Source organism: Melopsittacus undulatus, chromosome 1, assembly GCF_012275295.1.
Source record: "Melopsittacus undulatus isolate bMelUnd1 chromosome 1, bMelUnd1.mat.Z, whole genome shotgun sequence".
In the NCBI taxonomy this organism is placed as follows: domain Eukaryota; kingdom Metazoa; phylum Chordata; class Aves; order Psittaciformes; family Psittaculidae; genus Melopsittacus; species Melopsittacus undulatus.
This window is the reverse complement of record NC_047527.1, coordinates 88,196,343-88,212,882: the sequence shown is the minus strand read 5'-3', so window position 1 is coordinate 88,212,882 and position 16,540 is coordinate 88,196,343. Positions and strand designations below refer to the sequence as shown.

Here is a 16,540-nt window from a genome sequence, read left to right as displayed (position 1 = left end):
CACCACAGAATTTTGTATTTATTGTAATAATTGATTTTTCTATGGGAATCTTACAGTGTTACTCTTTTTTATTATTGTTCGCAAATAGCAAAAATGAGATAGAGGTTGTGCAGTCAATACCTATGGTTTTACAAGTGGTGAATGGGCTTTTGGGCCTAAACAGGGTTAGAACACAGAACGAAAAAGCCGAGATTGAAACAATGGTGTAAAAAGCTGTTGTTTGCTTATTCTGTGATGAAATACAAAATTTTTAATGGCCTGTGGCCCTGCATATCATGGTGGTGTAGAGAGAGGTGGAAGTCCTTTAAATTAGTATCATCAAATCAAAAGTATTCATTTGCAGTATCGGAGTAAAGAATAACAACATCTGCTAAGGTATTTGGAATATGTATTGTGTCAGTCTTAGTGTGGTCCTGTGATGAACTTAAAGAGGATTAGGTTACAGATTACGATTTTCTTTATTTAATGACAGGAGGAGACAGTGTAATACCAGTCTGTCTTTTTCATCATGAATTTAAGAAATTAAGACTAAGTCCATTTATCTCTCTTACTTTCATATTCAGCTTGCTTTTGAATTGCTTGCCATCTCTTTGATTTTATGTATTTAACAATGGCACTTTAAAAATACTGATCACCTTACAGTTAATTGTTCTCATGTTGTTATGACTTTTTTGTTGTTGTGTTTCTTAGATGCATCTCGGTGTGTGTTCTTTCAACTTAGACAAAAGTAAATTGGATAATAGAATTATGCAGTCAGGAAGAATGTACAAAGAATTGAAATATCTCACGGGCTTGCCTTCTGCCAAAAATGCTGGTTTATGAAAGTATTCAAAATGTGCAAAAGTGTGTTTCAGATGCTTAGGAAGAATCGCTCTTCCAAGGAGTTTGTGATCAAAGCACACACACAAAATGTGCCTTAAATTTTGCTTATTGTCTTGGTAGCTAGTTTATGCCATATTAAATATATTATAAAATAGAACATGGAATAGCATAGCCACTCTAGCACAGTGGGACAAATGAGTGGAGAGCTGTATTAGCATAACTGCACTGTTCTAACACTTGAGCTACTGTGGTGTGTCAGCAAAGCCTTTTACCCCATACACACCCAGTATTTCCAAGTTGGCAGAATTTATTGCATGTAACATTTTCATTTTTGAAATTCCCAGCTACTGCAGGATTGATTCTGTCCTGGATTAAGTAGAGAGGTGGGAGTGTGACCACCAAATACATCTTGAAAGAGAAGAGTGGCCAGCTGTGGCTGTTCATTTTAATGTTGCAGTGATTTTTATCATAAGAAAAAGGGTTACAATGAATGAGTGCATTTGACCAAGTCAGGGGGATTGATAGACATTTCTTTCATCGTAATACTTACCAACTTTCATATTCTCTTGCATTCTTTTCACTAAATGAAGTTGCTCTTTCCAATGAGTTCAAATTACCTATCAAGCTAAAAGAGGGACAGGTTTTGAACCACTGGAAAGAGAGTAACTGTGGAACATTTCTGTCTGTACATTAGCTTGGTGGAACTTGCCAGTTAGCATTTGAGCGTTGTTTTGAGGGTTTTTCAGTCTCAGCTTTGCCATCTGTAAACTCTGTTGCTAAATTTTATTGAACTTAAGGAAATCAAATTATGTGAAAGCTTCCATACATGCAGAAAGTCATAGTAAATATATTTTGTTTGGCATCTGTTTTATATAACTAGATGATAAGTCACTCCCAAAGTTTGACTAGAATTCAAATGTAGCATGTAGGTTGCCGAACTGTTCATATAATCCAATTTTTCCTCTGTTCTCTCACTTTGGAGAGAATAGTGTCCATAATAATTTACTTTTTAATTTATTCTCTGTTGTGTACATGGCTGAGTTAATTGAGTACCTCTTAGGGGAAGTTTAGATTTATTTATTTTTATTAATTTTCTTAACTATAGAAATGTCTGTTTGGTTTTACAGGTGTACTATTAAAAATTATTTTTATACACAAATGAATATTGACGGTTTAGTGTTAATAGCATAAATTTTAGAGTCAGATTTTTATTTTCATAGGTGTGAATCTGGTACTAGCTAATCAACAGTATGCAGATGTGTTAAAGAAAAATACACAAGTGAGAGTAGTTCATCACTTGCCACCTCATGTGTCATGGTCTGCAGTTTTATGCTTTCACCAAGACGTTAAGAAAACCTAAATTTCAGTGAGTTGCTGTTTGTGGGGGAGGTGATTGGTTGATTGGGTTTTTGTTTTGTTTTGTTTTGTTTTTATGAGTCTTACAGTGCATGCAAGTAAGAGAACCTTACAGAAACCTCCAAATGTTACTACAATGTTTTGATTTAGGATCTTCTGTACTGTATATGGATGTTGGTTTTGTATTGTCTGTGAAATACAAATAAGGGCTTGTCCACATATCAACTGTAAATTCCTTATTTTTCATATAAGAGCACTGATATTGAGTTGTTGGTTAATCCTTGCTAATGTTGCTATGTAGCCTGATCATAATAACGTTTGTATTTTGCACTCATAGGCTCCTGGACTATTTACAGTAGGCATTATGAAGCTACAGAGAAAAAACCCATTTGTTCTGTCACCATAACATTTATTACCTAACCTAATGTGAATTAATTGCTGTTTATTCTTATGCTACACAACTTTCTCCTCTCTACAGAAAACTGTGATACAGGAATTAGTTACTCCTGAATTGAAGTTCACACTAAAATTTAAGGCTGCCCAGGGTCTCATGTCAGCAGTCTGCCTCTGTGACACCCACTAGTTCTGCCTCTTCTGGAGGACTGAGGGAGCTCCATTTTCCTAAATTAGTATGCATTTGCAGTTGCTTTCATATTACATTTTTGCATTTATTTGGCACGCTTGAATACCGGAGTAATTGCCTGCGCAGTGAATTTCTCCAGTATTTCAGTACATTAATATCATCAAACTGTTAATTATTCAGCTATCTATATGTGAATATAAGTATGGAAGAACTAATGCTCAGAACGCCCCCACTCCTCCCAAACCTATAGTGTTTCTGATATTGCATTAAACTGTTTTTCTTAATCTTATTTTATCACTTCTTTGCACTTGCCAGACATTTTGAGCTAAAACTCAGGCATATATCATTCCTACTCATCTTCCTTACTTGTCATTCCTAATTTTGGATGCAAACTCCATGTTCTGTCAATGCACTATGCATTGTTTAATGTTTCTATTCCTGCATTTAAGGGCTGACATGATACTAGTAGATACTAGTAGAGATTGGACACATTCTATATTTTCTATTTTGTATCAGTTATGACTCTCTGGATAATTTTCTTTTATATCTTCTTTTCTGCACAGAGAAAAAAAAATCTTTTATACTTTTCCGTTTATTTTTGAAAAGGTCTTGATGAATACACCTACAAGTTAACTCCTTGACATCATTCCATTCCATCTTCCAAGAAAATCTCTCTTCTCCCTTGCTTGCCTTGAGAACTCAAGGAAGAGGAAGTAAATTATTGCAAGTGCTCTTTTTTGTTTAATAAGTGCCTTCCTTATGAACCAGGTTTGTCTTAATTGTTTTTCTTTCTGCCTCCCATGCTCCCAGGCACAAACAAGCCCTTCTTTCATATTTGACCACTGCTTGTTCAGTCATGGAAACTTTTTGAGTTGTTTGCTGTTCTGAAAAGACATATAGAAATGCATGTATACTCTGGAGGGCAGGAAATAATAAGTAAACTTCACAAGTTAGGGAAGTAATTAAATGGATTCATACTTTCTTTTCTGGAGGGGTTATATATATATATATGGTTTAGGTAATAGCTCTGAATTTGTTAGTAGAAGGGGTTTTATTCTCTATTACATTTTACCTGTTTAAAATCTTCATATCAATTTTAATATTTAATATAAAACTCCTGACTACTCAGGCAGTTTATAGAGATTAATTTTAGTCTTGCCTATGAGGCAGAAAAATCCTATCTCCATTTCACTGATGAAGCGGAGATGGTAACTTGCCCAAAGTTGCCTTAGTAAGTCTGTGATGAGCAAGGACAGATATTAATACCATCAGTTACTCTATGCCCCAAGTCCAGCAGAGCCCTTCTGTACCTGAAATGAAACCATACAGATCTAAGCTCAGTTTTCTTTTACCCCAGTATTAGAGATTTTTAAATTGCTTGTCTGTTTCTGTACTAGTATAATTTAAAGTGAAAGATAACCATGAAGTAGACTTCCTGCATTCTGACTGAAATTTATCTGCATTGTGCACATTGTTACTGTCTTGTTGATTTTCTATTCTTGCTTTGCTATTGAAACAAGCTGGGGACAGTAACAGTCCTAGGAGAAACATAATATCCTCCACTTTCAGGTGGCTGGTCTGAATTTAGTTCACCTTGCTACTGTTCAAAAGCTGCTGCCATTGGAAAAATGTGAGGAATTGTCATAATGTGAGGAGCTGAGCATAATGTCATGCTGGATCTGTATCTTTTTGCCAATCACTTGTAGAGAAGCAAAGATGGTAACACAATAAAGAAAATTCATGCACAAATACTCAGCTTAGAATATAATGCTTATTTAATGTTTCTTTTTTTATACCTGGATTGGTTTCTGCTGTTGTGCTGTTTTTTCTTGAGGTGTGATAGTACTGTATTGCTTCTCTACACTTGTGGATATTTAAATATTGTTTTCTTTGTTAGGTTTCTGAGTTTTTTGCTTCCTCTTCCTTATTTCAAGTGTAAACTTCTACCTTGTAACTGTCATCATACCTGTAGTAGTGCGTCCAGTTCTTGGCTCCCCAGGACAAGAGGGAGATGGGGCTACAAGAGAGAGTCCAGCAAAGAGACATGAAAATGACTAAGGGACTGGAGCATCTCTCCTGTGAAGACTGGGAGAGCTGGGGCTGTTCAGCCTGGAGAAGAGAAGGCTCAAGGGAGATCTCATCAACATATTTAAATACCTGAAGGGAGAGTGCAAAGAGGATGGGGCCAGGTCATTTTCGGTGGTGCCCAGTGACAGGAGCAGAGGCAACGGCACAAATGGAAACACAAGAGGTTCCCTCTGAACAACAGGAAATACTACTTTACTGTGAGGGTGACAGGTTGCCCAGGGAGGTGGTGGAGTCTTCATACTTGAAGGTACTCAAAAGCCTCTGGACATTGTCCTAGACAACCAGCTGTTGGTGGCCCTGCTTGGGAAAGGACAGTTGGACCAAATAACCTCCAGAGGTCCCTGCCAACCTCTGTTGTTTTGTGATCCTAAATCTTGTGGTCTTTTTCCTCCTGTTTCCAAGGTGTTAATAAACATTTGAAACACATCTCTTTGTTGGCTGCAGTAACTACTGAAGCTGAAGAAGCCATCCTGACAACACCCCATAGGGTGATTCCTGCTGAATAGTGAGTGTCTTCAGAGCACAATCCCCCTCAGAGAGACACCTTCATTTGGTAACTGCTGCTCAGTGCAAAGAGTACATGAACCTCTAGAGCCAATGCAGGAAACTGGTAGATGACATTGGTGCTGTCGACACAGAAATATTTGAATGTATTCATGAAGGAGTTCAAAGTTGCTTTAAGTTTTCTACATTTAGCTCTTGCAATGGTATTGGGTGTTCTAGTACCTCTGATCTGCAGAGGTCTGTTAGAAGTGTTGCTAAACCATTTGCTTTCTGTTAGTTACCAGAATTTTGCATTAACATGGTGTGGTAGATGCCTTACTACTAGCTCAAAACCCAGGTATAAATTCCATGTAATACAGTTCTGTAGTATCAGGCATTTACACGAGCATATCTGTGCAAAAATATCTGTTAAACAGCAGTCCTAGTTTCATATAAAACTGAAGTTCCTGTGTCAGGTTGAGTAACCGTTGGTGCTCAGTGCTAACATAAACATGGATATAATCAAAGCCCTAGAGGGGGAACTCTTTCACTCTATCGTCCACAATGAAAACAGGAGTAACACAGCAATAGCATCTCTGTGACTAAGCATTGTAAAAGCTCTGCAGCCCAATTACATGTATAATGTGATATTGGCTGCATACTATCGAGGTGCTTCCTCATTGCATTGCTTAGCCATGGCTTCAAGAATTGCAAACTATCATGGTAGTTCTATTACATGAGAGCTGCTGCAATGTTTTGCAGGACTAGCCATTATAGCTAGAAAACCCTCAGCACAAAAAAATTAAAGGCACTATAGGTTATACTTAAGAAGTGGATTATGTTACAGCTATCTGTAGAAAGCAGATACATTCACGTGTGCAGACAGGTACCAGACCCGTATCAGCTGTAATTTGAATGACCCAGTTGAGCTAAATAGTAGTCTCTCATGAGCAAAACAGTGCAGTAGGAAATGGAGGTGCTCATCTCAGCTTTAAATATTGCCTACAGTTTAAAGTACCCCTTCAGAAGAGGGTTGAGAGGGAGACATGGCTCTGGCCACTGTTGCTGAGGAGAGAAAAGCCACATTATCCAGCATCAATGCTGCTTAGAGTTATAAATGGCTTCTCTGCTCACTGTCTTTGAATGTAGCCAGCTCTATTAATACTAATACCTAATCAAGTAAATCTTATGCTTACTAACAGGTAAAGTTATATTTATTTTGAACTTGATGGGTGTTTCAGTTTGAGCTAGACATTGCAGCCATTTGGATAGTCATTGACATGCAGTATTGCATCCAGCTCTGGAGTCCTCAGCACAGAAGAGGCATGGGACCTGTTGGAGTTGGTCCAGAGGAGAGCCACGAAGATGACCAGAGAGCTCAAGCACCTCCCGTATGAAGACAGGCTGAGAGAGTTGGGGCTGTTCAGCCTGGAGAAGAGAAGGCTGTGTGGAGACCTCATAGCAGCCTTCCAGTACCTAAAAGGAACTTACGAGAAAGATGAGACTAGCTTGTGAGCAAGGCCTGTTACAATAGGATGAATGGTAATGGTTTTAAACTAAAAGAGGAGAGATTTAGACTAGATACAAGGAACTTTTTTTTATGAGGGTGGTGAGGCACTGGAATAGATTGCTCAGGGAAGCTGTGGCTGCCCCATGCCTGGAAATATTCAAGGCCAGGTTGGATGAGGCTTTCATCAACCTGGTCTAGTTGAAGATGCCTGTGCTCATTGTGCGGGTGTTTGGACTGGATGACCTTTAAAGATCCCTTCCAACCCAAACTGTTCTATGTCCACAAAGATGATTTGAGGTCCCTGAAAGGCTTTAATGCATAAAGCAGAGTTCATACAGGCTTCAGGCAGTGACTAAGCAAAATTTAAGCTCTTTAGGCTTTAACATGCCTTTAATCTTTTGTTGCCTTAGCCTAAAGTTAGGATTATTTATTTTGTGTACTATCCAAATTTTGGATACTGGAAAATCATTTTAGTGAGGAATATGCTAAAAATTGCCCTCAATAAGCAGTTCAAGTTAGCAGCTGGCAGTATTTTATCCCTAGTTTACACCATCCTGTGGAATACAGGTAAAAGTAAAAATCTGAATGTGAGTGCTTGACCTCTTCAAATGAAGACTCTATTCATGGTTTTAGGTAATAACTACCATCCTTGATTTTAACAAAAAAAAAAAAAAAAAAAACAACAAAAAACCAAATTTTATAGAACTTCACAGGTAAGCACTAGTTTAGAAGTACCCAGTCCTTACTATGATTTCCCTGGACTCCTATCCTTAATAAATGACTCATGCCTGGCTGTACAAGTTTGGTTTGCAAACTCCATCTTTCCTGGGATTAAAGCAGCCTGAGATTAAGCAGTCATCCTTGCGTGCTTGCCAGGGATGAGACCAGTTATTGCCTAAAGCTTTCGAATCCCCAGCACAGAGGTAAAGGCAGCTTGAATTGACCTTCTTAGATCTGGTAAATTCTGCATTGCAAGACAGCCTCAATGTATCTGTTCATTCTCAGATAACAGCTCATATTTTTCCAAGAAGTTGAAGCATAGACTCTGTACAAATGATACGTGTTTAGCTTCTAAATAGAAATGTCACTGGTTGGGAGATCTAGCTTTTTCCTACTGAGAGCTAAATTTGCATGGAAAAAGGGTGCAGGTGTGTACCAGAAATGTGCAATGTGCTGTCATTTACCAGATTATATTTCTGCACTGTGCACTATGGTAGGATTAGGAAAGAAGTGTAAATCAAGATGTGTTGGAGAGCAATAGCATTAATTGTTGGCTACCCTGTTTTTCCATTACATAGTTTTGGACACAGCAGGTACAAGGCAGGTTTCAGTTGTTGGACTAAGAATCAAGATGGGGATTTTCAAAGCAATTGAAGGCAACTGCTTTACTGTTCTGAAAATACCAAATTCAATAACCACAAAAGAGCTCCAGACTGCCCCTCTCTCTGCTAAGCTTCCCTTGCTGTCTGTGGACACCCACCGTGAAGACAGATTCATCTTAGACGTATACCTTGGTTGATGGGCAAAGACATTCTTTTAGGTATGCTGAGACATCATAGTTGGAAATGGGATGGTACCTGTCGGTCATCTTTGTTGCAGGTCCTTCAAAGTGGAGAATAGCTGTGCCAAACTGCAAATGGCTGAGATACACTTGGTAGATGTGCAGGTGGCTGAAGGGAGCTGTATATGATTCAGTGTGGGATTTCTACAATCTGCTACATTTCTACTTCCTGAGCTATGGTTGTTGGATCAGTTTAACTGCTCTCTTTCTGCTAATTTCTTAGAGTGTTTAAATGCATAATTTTGTATTTGCACAGTTTGGGGGTGCTTCAGGTTGTTGGTTTGTTGGGTTCTTTGTTTTCCTTTGTATTTTCCTAATTAACATTCTGTGGTGCAGGGGATTCTTCATAAATACTTTTCAATATTGATTCTTTTATCCTCTCTGTTTATTTATTGAGACACACAGTAAGATCTGTCTGCATGTCTTCTTCCCTGTGTTCATTTCTATTATTGTAATCTCCAACAGAAAGGGTAACCTGCGTTATTTTCTCAGCCTCATGTAGTAAATAATGGTACATATCTGAAGCTTATCACAAGAGCAAATAAGATGGTGCATAACGCATCATCTCTCCAAATTGCCACAGCAGGGAGTACAGGGCTTGCAGTACATCCATTACCTCTGTTATTTCTCTCAAAACCCCTGAATTTTTCTGTCTGTGGATGCTGTAAGGCAACAACTGAAAAAGAGCTGAGGTAGCTACATGTGGATGTGGACCTTTCAGAGAACATTGTTCCTTTTAGTCAGAGGAGCAACCCACACTGGATTGTTTATGGTTTTATTTCAATATTTGCTTTTCTGTCCTCACCTTTTCTGTTGTTTTTCTTGGTTTTTTTTTTTTCATTCCTGTAGTGTAACTGGGGAATACCAGTTAAAAACCTAGCATCCTAGTTACTAGTTTTATACCGTACAAGTAATTTTTCTATCATTTTATGCTCCTCTCACTATGATAACTATGACCTCATTGAGTGTTCATAGGTTTAATTTTCCATTATCCTTTTGAGACAGTTTAGTCTGTTTGCCTCTGGAATGCTGGTATCCTAAAGCAAACCAAGTGATTTACTTGGATTCGTTACTCAGAAGTCTGTGGGTGACACTACTGCAGATTGTTTTTCAAACAATGGATTAATAAAATTCTGTTCAGTCATGACTCCCTGTTTCTCCACAGTTGTCTATAAAAATCTATATTGTTAGGTTGCAAGAACTGCAATAACTACAGATTCATACAAATCCTATTGAACAAAGTACAATGCACAACGTATCATAAAGCTTATTGACATGTATGAGCAGCACGGACTGCAGATCTATTGTTATTTCACTACAATAAGACTGTAACTGCTACAATTCAGAGAACAGAAGCCTAAGAACAACAAAATCTCACCTCTTTGGGGTATCTTGTTGAAACAGAGGAAATAGTGCTTCCCATCTTTCCTGAAGAAAGTATTGAGACCTTTCCTTGTAAATGGAGGACGGGAGACTACTGTGAGCTCATCTGTTTAATACTCATGAAATTAGGGGTTTATGCAGAATAGCTAACAACAATAATTTTTTAAAGAAACTGTGGATACAAGCAGAGAATTGTAGAAAATCTTGAAAAGCAAAGCATACAGATTACTACAACCAGCTCCTCCCTGGGGCTGAGTTTCTGCAATTTAAACTCATTCAAACTCAACAGCTAAACTGAAGCAATTACATGGATAGCATTTGGCTTGCACTGAGGGCAGATTTCCTCAGGGAAAGTGTAGAGAACATTTTGGTGGTAGGAGAGGCAGAAGTTTCTCCATACAATCAAAACCCAAGGAAGAACAGTCTGATCTGAGACAAGATGTTATATTTTTTATTTAACAATACTGTTAAAAAGCCAAAAGAATGAAGGAACTACATTGACAGAAGTGCTGGAACAGAAGACTTATTCAGTGGTCTGCTTGCCAGGCCACTCTTTTTGGCTGCTAGGATCCCTTTAGTCCCTTTTACTTGAAAAGACTGTAACGTTGCCAGAGATCATAAAAATTCATATAGTAGGTTCAAACATGAGGAAGGAAAGATGGATGGACACTATCCCACAATACTGCACAGTGTAGTCTACTTGGGCATTTTTTTCTAGCTAGTAGAAATTATAGCATTTGGTCTTCTATGTAGATTTTCTATAAAATGTGCAGTTTCCTATCAGTTTTATAGAATGAAATTGAATCAGCACATTTACAAACTATTCTGCTCAGTTTTATCCTCTGTATTTCCCCAGCAGTTTGTCTGGAATACCAATACCTGACAATCTGTTCAATACACTTCTGTTACTCCTCCAAAGTAGGGCTGGGGTGGCAATGCAGGAGGAGGTCAAGAGTGCGTTTTCAATGTGAAGAAGTATTGGGTCCTGTTTAAGCCATCCTGTAGAGATATGGCCACTTAAAATCATCTTTGGAGGGGAAAAAATGCCAACATACTGACCTGTTTTTCTTTGCTCTTGATCTAGACTTTTTTGGAGTAAGGGACTGCCTGGGGGTAGGGGATGCTTCTCAATGGTCTTCATTAGGAATATTGAATGCTAGTGTTTTATTTGAGTTTCTTAATTGGTACTCATGGAACAAATTTTTTAATGGTTTGTCCTAAGGAAAGTCTTAAGCTAAATTAAAACTAAGTTCAGGTTTTGATAATGTAATGCACAGAACAGAAATTCCATGGAGAAGCTGTAACTATTGCCAGCCAGAACAGTACAGTTTGCAACTTTGCCCTTCCTCCTCTCCCAGATCCCCAACACCTTTTTTCTCCTTGATTCAGGCATACAAAGGATAAAACATTGGAGGAAAATGTATAGCATTGTTTTAAAAGTGCTTAATTTGAGGAGCTAAAATGCCTCTCTTCCATTGAGTAGTCATAGCTTTGTGTTTCTACAGTGCTGAATTGAGGCAGAGAGCTTTAGTTACGGTCTCTGCTTTGTTCTCTGTTGTCTCCTAAGTGTAACTTTAATTGAATTTCCTGTATTTACAATACTTTGTTAGGGAGACTATCTGAACTGCCTAGCTATCACTGTTAGTGTTGGGGTAATAACACATACCTATCTCTGCCTTGCTAGCTCCCAAACAGCCTTGTAGTACAAAGTCATCCTCACAGAAAACAAACAGAACCACCAGGCAGGTGAAAAATGACAAAACATTTCTCCCCATTTCACAATAAAGAAGGAAGGACAGCTGACATAGGAATGCTGTGCAGGGTGGCTCTAACACGGGCCTGCTGGATCCCAGCTTGGTGTCTTTATACCATATATGCTGGATTGCTGTATTTCTCCTCCTTTGTTTTATAGGTTGTACTTCTGGTTGGTAGCTTTATGCTGCTGTTTTAGGAAATCATATTGCACAGCTTTATTCCCATCAGCTGACAGAGATGTAAGAATTTCATTAGCTTGATAACTGCTCTCGTTCTGGCTGATATAACATGAAAAATGTAGTTTGAAAATACCTTCCAGGGCTGCTGAGGTGGCCCAGATAGGGCTGTGTCAGAGACCCCAATTCATTTCATAGCCTTTTAGTCCTCTGGATTTCACATTTCCTAAGTAGACTCCCACCGGTTTCTGCACAGCAGGCAAAAGGGCAGCTGAGCAATGAGCTTAGTCAGCACGTTTGGATACTTACTGGAGATTCATCAGGAAATGCTTCTGATTCAGTAACTTCCTAAGGCTACCTTAATTAGCACACAGGCTTGCAGCCTTCTCTATGCCAGGATGCTCTCTTGGCACAGCCAGATAGAATTGGGTCCCTTTCCCACCTACTTACAAAGGGAGCTGTGAGTCTCTTGGGACACATGACCCCAAAGCAAAGCACTCCCATCCTCATCTGTGAGTTATGGATTGAAATGTTCCCGTGCTCAACTTTATTTAGGGGAGATAATGTTCAAACCCTGAAAGGAGGAGTATTCACAAAGTAAAATTGTTTCGTACATTCCACTTCCCAGGCAGAGAGCACTGTTATGGCATGCAACTTCTGCGTCCACTCAAAATACCTTGGCTAGCTACCACTGGGCACCCAACTACTCCTGGATAAACAACAGGCTACAAATTTGTCACAAAAAATGGCAAATAATGTTGAATTATAAATATATTTGAGAAAATTGTACTGCGTTGGCTGACAATTCATTAAAAAAAAGCACCTAAAATTGATCAAATGAATTGTTTGTTACTAATTATTTGCCTAGTGCTAGCTGTGATGTGAGACCTTGAGGGTGGGAATAAATTATCTTAATGAGGGATTAGGTTAAGGCATGTTATAAATTCTCATTTCAAGTGCTAACCCCGCCATTAATATATTTGCCTATAACTGTGAATCTTTTTTAATAGCTGCCTGTCTTCTTTGCAGTGCATAAAAATGTTCCTCTGTTTTAAATCCATGTTCTGAAAAGGAATTATGTGGCCTCCCATGTTTTCTCTTCGTTAGAAACACCAAATAAATACCTATGAGGAAATAAGAGTAATGTAGACTGTAAGCTATATTTCATTATGGAGAAATAAATGTTCACATCCCAAGGACAGATGAAGTACCAGATACCTGTTACTGTGAGCTAAACACATCCCTGCTTTGAAAACCTCATTTGTATATTGCATGTGGCCTTAAAGATATATTTTCCCAAGTAAAACGAGGCTGGAGAAATGGGGATAAGCTGCTTTATACAACTTGGAAAAGAGGAGCATGACTTAAGCACTGTACAAACTCATGATGGTAACAATTGCCTCAGACAATTCAAGTAATAAGGATTTTAAATCTGATCTCCCTTCATTAAGTTTCTGTAGCCACATTATTATGATAATTATTATAACTGCTTTTAATAATTCACAGCAAAATCTGAGACAGGTAAATCATAAGCCAGTTGAGATAAGGACCATTTCTCTTTCTTGTAACTCTAGATAAGGATAGATAAGGACCATTTCTCTTTCTTGTAACTCTAGATACCACTGCAACATAACAACCATGTAATAATAAAACATGTTTTTCTCTCTCTCCTTCTTTCTTATTTTTATTAGCTGTCCACAAAGTGCTTTTAAAAGAAAGGGCATCTTACTCCCTGTATTTCTACAGGCAGGTTAGCACCCACAATCCCTCAGCAGGTCAGTGTGGCACACAGCTTCCCACACCATGCCTTATGTGCATCAGTCCTACACATGCTCATTCCCTTGGATATCACTTCCTCAAAAGATCAGCAATGCTGGCTATTTTGTAAGTTGAGGTTGGAGAAAGAGGAGGATGTATTAAGTGGTCTTGCCTTTCTCTGAACTCATTTCAGAACCTGACTGAATTTCCTCTGTATTTTTAAGGCATGATATAATGCCTCGGTTTGCCAAGAGCTTTAGAGCACTCTTAAAAAAGAATATTTTTCCTTGTCTTCTTTTTGGTTTGTTAAATATACACTGCTGGTTTTTACTAGTTACCTTTCTCTTTCTTTCTGCAGCACTTTGTGTATAACTAGTTAAGCACTAGGAGCGCACAGGAGATGAGACACTCCCCATGCAAATTGTCAGAGCTCTTTGGAGATGCTGTTCATCTTACTGGGAACAGAGCTGGGCCACCTCTGCCTCCACAGAGACTTGTTTCTGAGCACTGTCAAGCCCCTTGCTATTGATATTCAGAACAGTAACAAACTTCCCAGCATCCATTATCCTGTGCAGTATCAATTCAGAGGCAGCACTTGCGTGTTTGTGTTTGTGCAGGAAAGATTCATCACATTTTTGGGTCAGACACCTTGTCAGCTCCACAAACACATACACACACGCATGCAGAGGGAAGAAAAAATGAGCTTCATACGCTTCATTCATGTCAGAACTCAACAACTTTAAGAGCACAAATATTCTGCAGTCACTCATGAAAAGAAATTTTTAATAATAAATATCTAACAATTAATGGGCTGGTAGCTGCAGTTGTCTTCAGGGCATAATATCTAATTTCCTTGCAATGTTTCATATCCTTACTTTTCATGCTGCAACAGTCTATCATTAAAACCAAATGCAGGTTTCTATCACTTTTATTTATTTTTCAAATCAACTTATAAATCAGTGCCAGGCCTTGTTACAGATGAGTTCCAATAAATTATCAGCTGTGGACAAATTCTGAATGTTAAACATTCTCTGTTTCTCTGTTCTCTGTTTCTCCCTTTATTTTTCTTCCACTCACTGTGCTCCTGTATTGCCCTCTGAGCCTGGAGCACACAGCAAGCAGGGGGTTTTGGAAGGATTTCCCCCCTTTTAAACAATGTGAGAACCTGACTACTTAATTATGTGTGATTTATATAATACAAGCATTTATTTGTTTTTCAGGAAAAAAACAGAACAAATCAAAACAAACCAAACAAAACCAAACTAGGGACATCTCTGGACTTCAGTAAGATAGATATTTTCTCTTTTTCTTGTAGCTGACAAGTAATTCCCATAGTGACTTGTAACCCTAACCTAACTTACATTAATTCTTTTGCCAAAATGCTTTGTCTTTGCCCTTTGGAAGCAGGTAATTAATAAGTGTTTTTGTGGGCTAATGCTAACTTTTTCTCAGTTGATCTGTCACTTCCAAATTGGGTTATTGAGATTAGCAGTGTATCTATCAGTTAAGTAAATTTTACTTCTAGTTGTACCAGTAGACTGAGATACATCAAAAGGCGTAAGGTAGCATAGTCGTGCACGGCTAATGGGAAACTCTGACTATTGTAAGGAGTAGAATGACCCAGTATTCTGGGTTGCAGTTGTCTACAGCTGCTGTGCAACAGTGAGTGAATAAGCTGTGATCCTTAGCCTGGGTGAACTCTGCTTCTGTCCTGGGTTCAGCTGTAGCAGTCGAGTTTCCTACATTTGGGAAAATCACAGAGGTCAACACATCCATCATGCAGGATATGAGCCTTGCCCTGGGACAATCACCTGCCTGATCATGGTGTCTCCCCTGCCAGATTTTACTACTTCGCTCTATTTATCAGTTCACAAGAATGACTGACAAGGGGAATTAAAGACATCTTGATCTGCAAAACCTGCGAATTTGGGGACAGAGCAAAACTACAAGTTGAACTTTGCTACCCTGCCCTGCCCTATTAAATTTAATTCAGCCTATTTATACTGTGTGATATGAAAATCTGCCCAGAATAAGTACTGAGCTGGGAATGTGCAATACACAGCTTTCCTGGGGAGGCTTATTTTAAATTTGGACTCAGTGAGAAAAATCAACTGATTTTTGTATCCTTCCCATTAATTTTACCTAGATGTTAAGGAAATCAGGGAAAGAGGCAGAGAGAAACTTTTGCATTCTCTCCAGTGAACCTTGAACAAGTGCAAGGATGCACTTGTATGTTCATTTAAATCCTGTAGTGGCTAATCTAGGTGGGTGAGATATTCCTGCACACACTACAGGGACAAGCCTGTCCTTACAGAATGATTCAGGTTCCTGTGTTGGTGCAAGGAAAACTTTCTAGTGCTTCCATGGACTTTTGTCACCCTTAGGTGGTGGCCTCTCAAGCTGCATGGGATTAGGAGTTCCCCTCATCAGTCTGTCTCTCTGTCAACAATATATCTTTACAACATAACATGGTCCTATGATGTGATTCTATGACTCTAATATAGATGTATTACACCTTAACCATAGCCCAAACATCTCACAAACAGATTGACTGTACACCAAATAACAGCCAGGAACATGGTTTCCATTACCTGTAATGCTGAACTGATGACAGTTTGAAACCCAGATGCTGTCAGCCAGACATCTAAATTCATACTGAGATGCCTAGATTTAAGCTGAGATTTAGTTGTGTATGCTCAGCAATACTAACAAGCAGGGCATTTTTTTTCTCTGTTTATACAGAAGCAGATTTCAGGAACCCAGACTGAAAAATAATATTTGATACTGATATTTTATTACTGAAAAAATTTCCTTCTTGATCTTCTAGACCCACTGTGCTTCTTTGCACCATATAGAGCAATGTTGCCTTATAGTCAGACTGCAGGGGAGTGTGAATCAGGACTCCAGCTTCTATCCACAGCTCTCTCAGTGGCTTCACATGAAGTCCAGTACAAGTCTTGTTCTTTCCCCATCTATACCCTCTCAATTCCTACAACAGATCAGTAGGGGATACTACTTCCCAGGGCTGCTCTAAGGTCTAATTAATTTGCAGGGTGCCTGCAGTT

At 38.7% G+C, this 16,540-nt stretch overlaps 1 pseudogene; it reads right to left on the bottom strand.

Annotated features, from left to right (window-relative positions):
• Positions 1-15,195: 15,195 nt before the first annotated feature.
• LOC115946662 (uncharacterized) lies at positions 15,196-15,320 on the bottom strand (annotated as a pseudogene).
• Between the last annotated feature and the right edge of the window lie 1,220 nt (positions 15,321-16,540).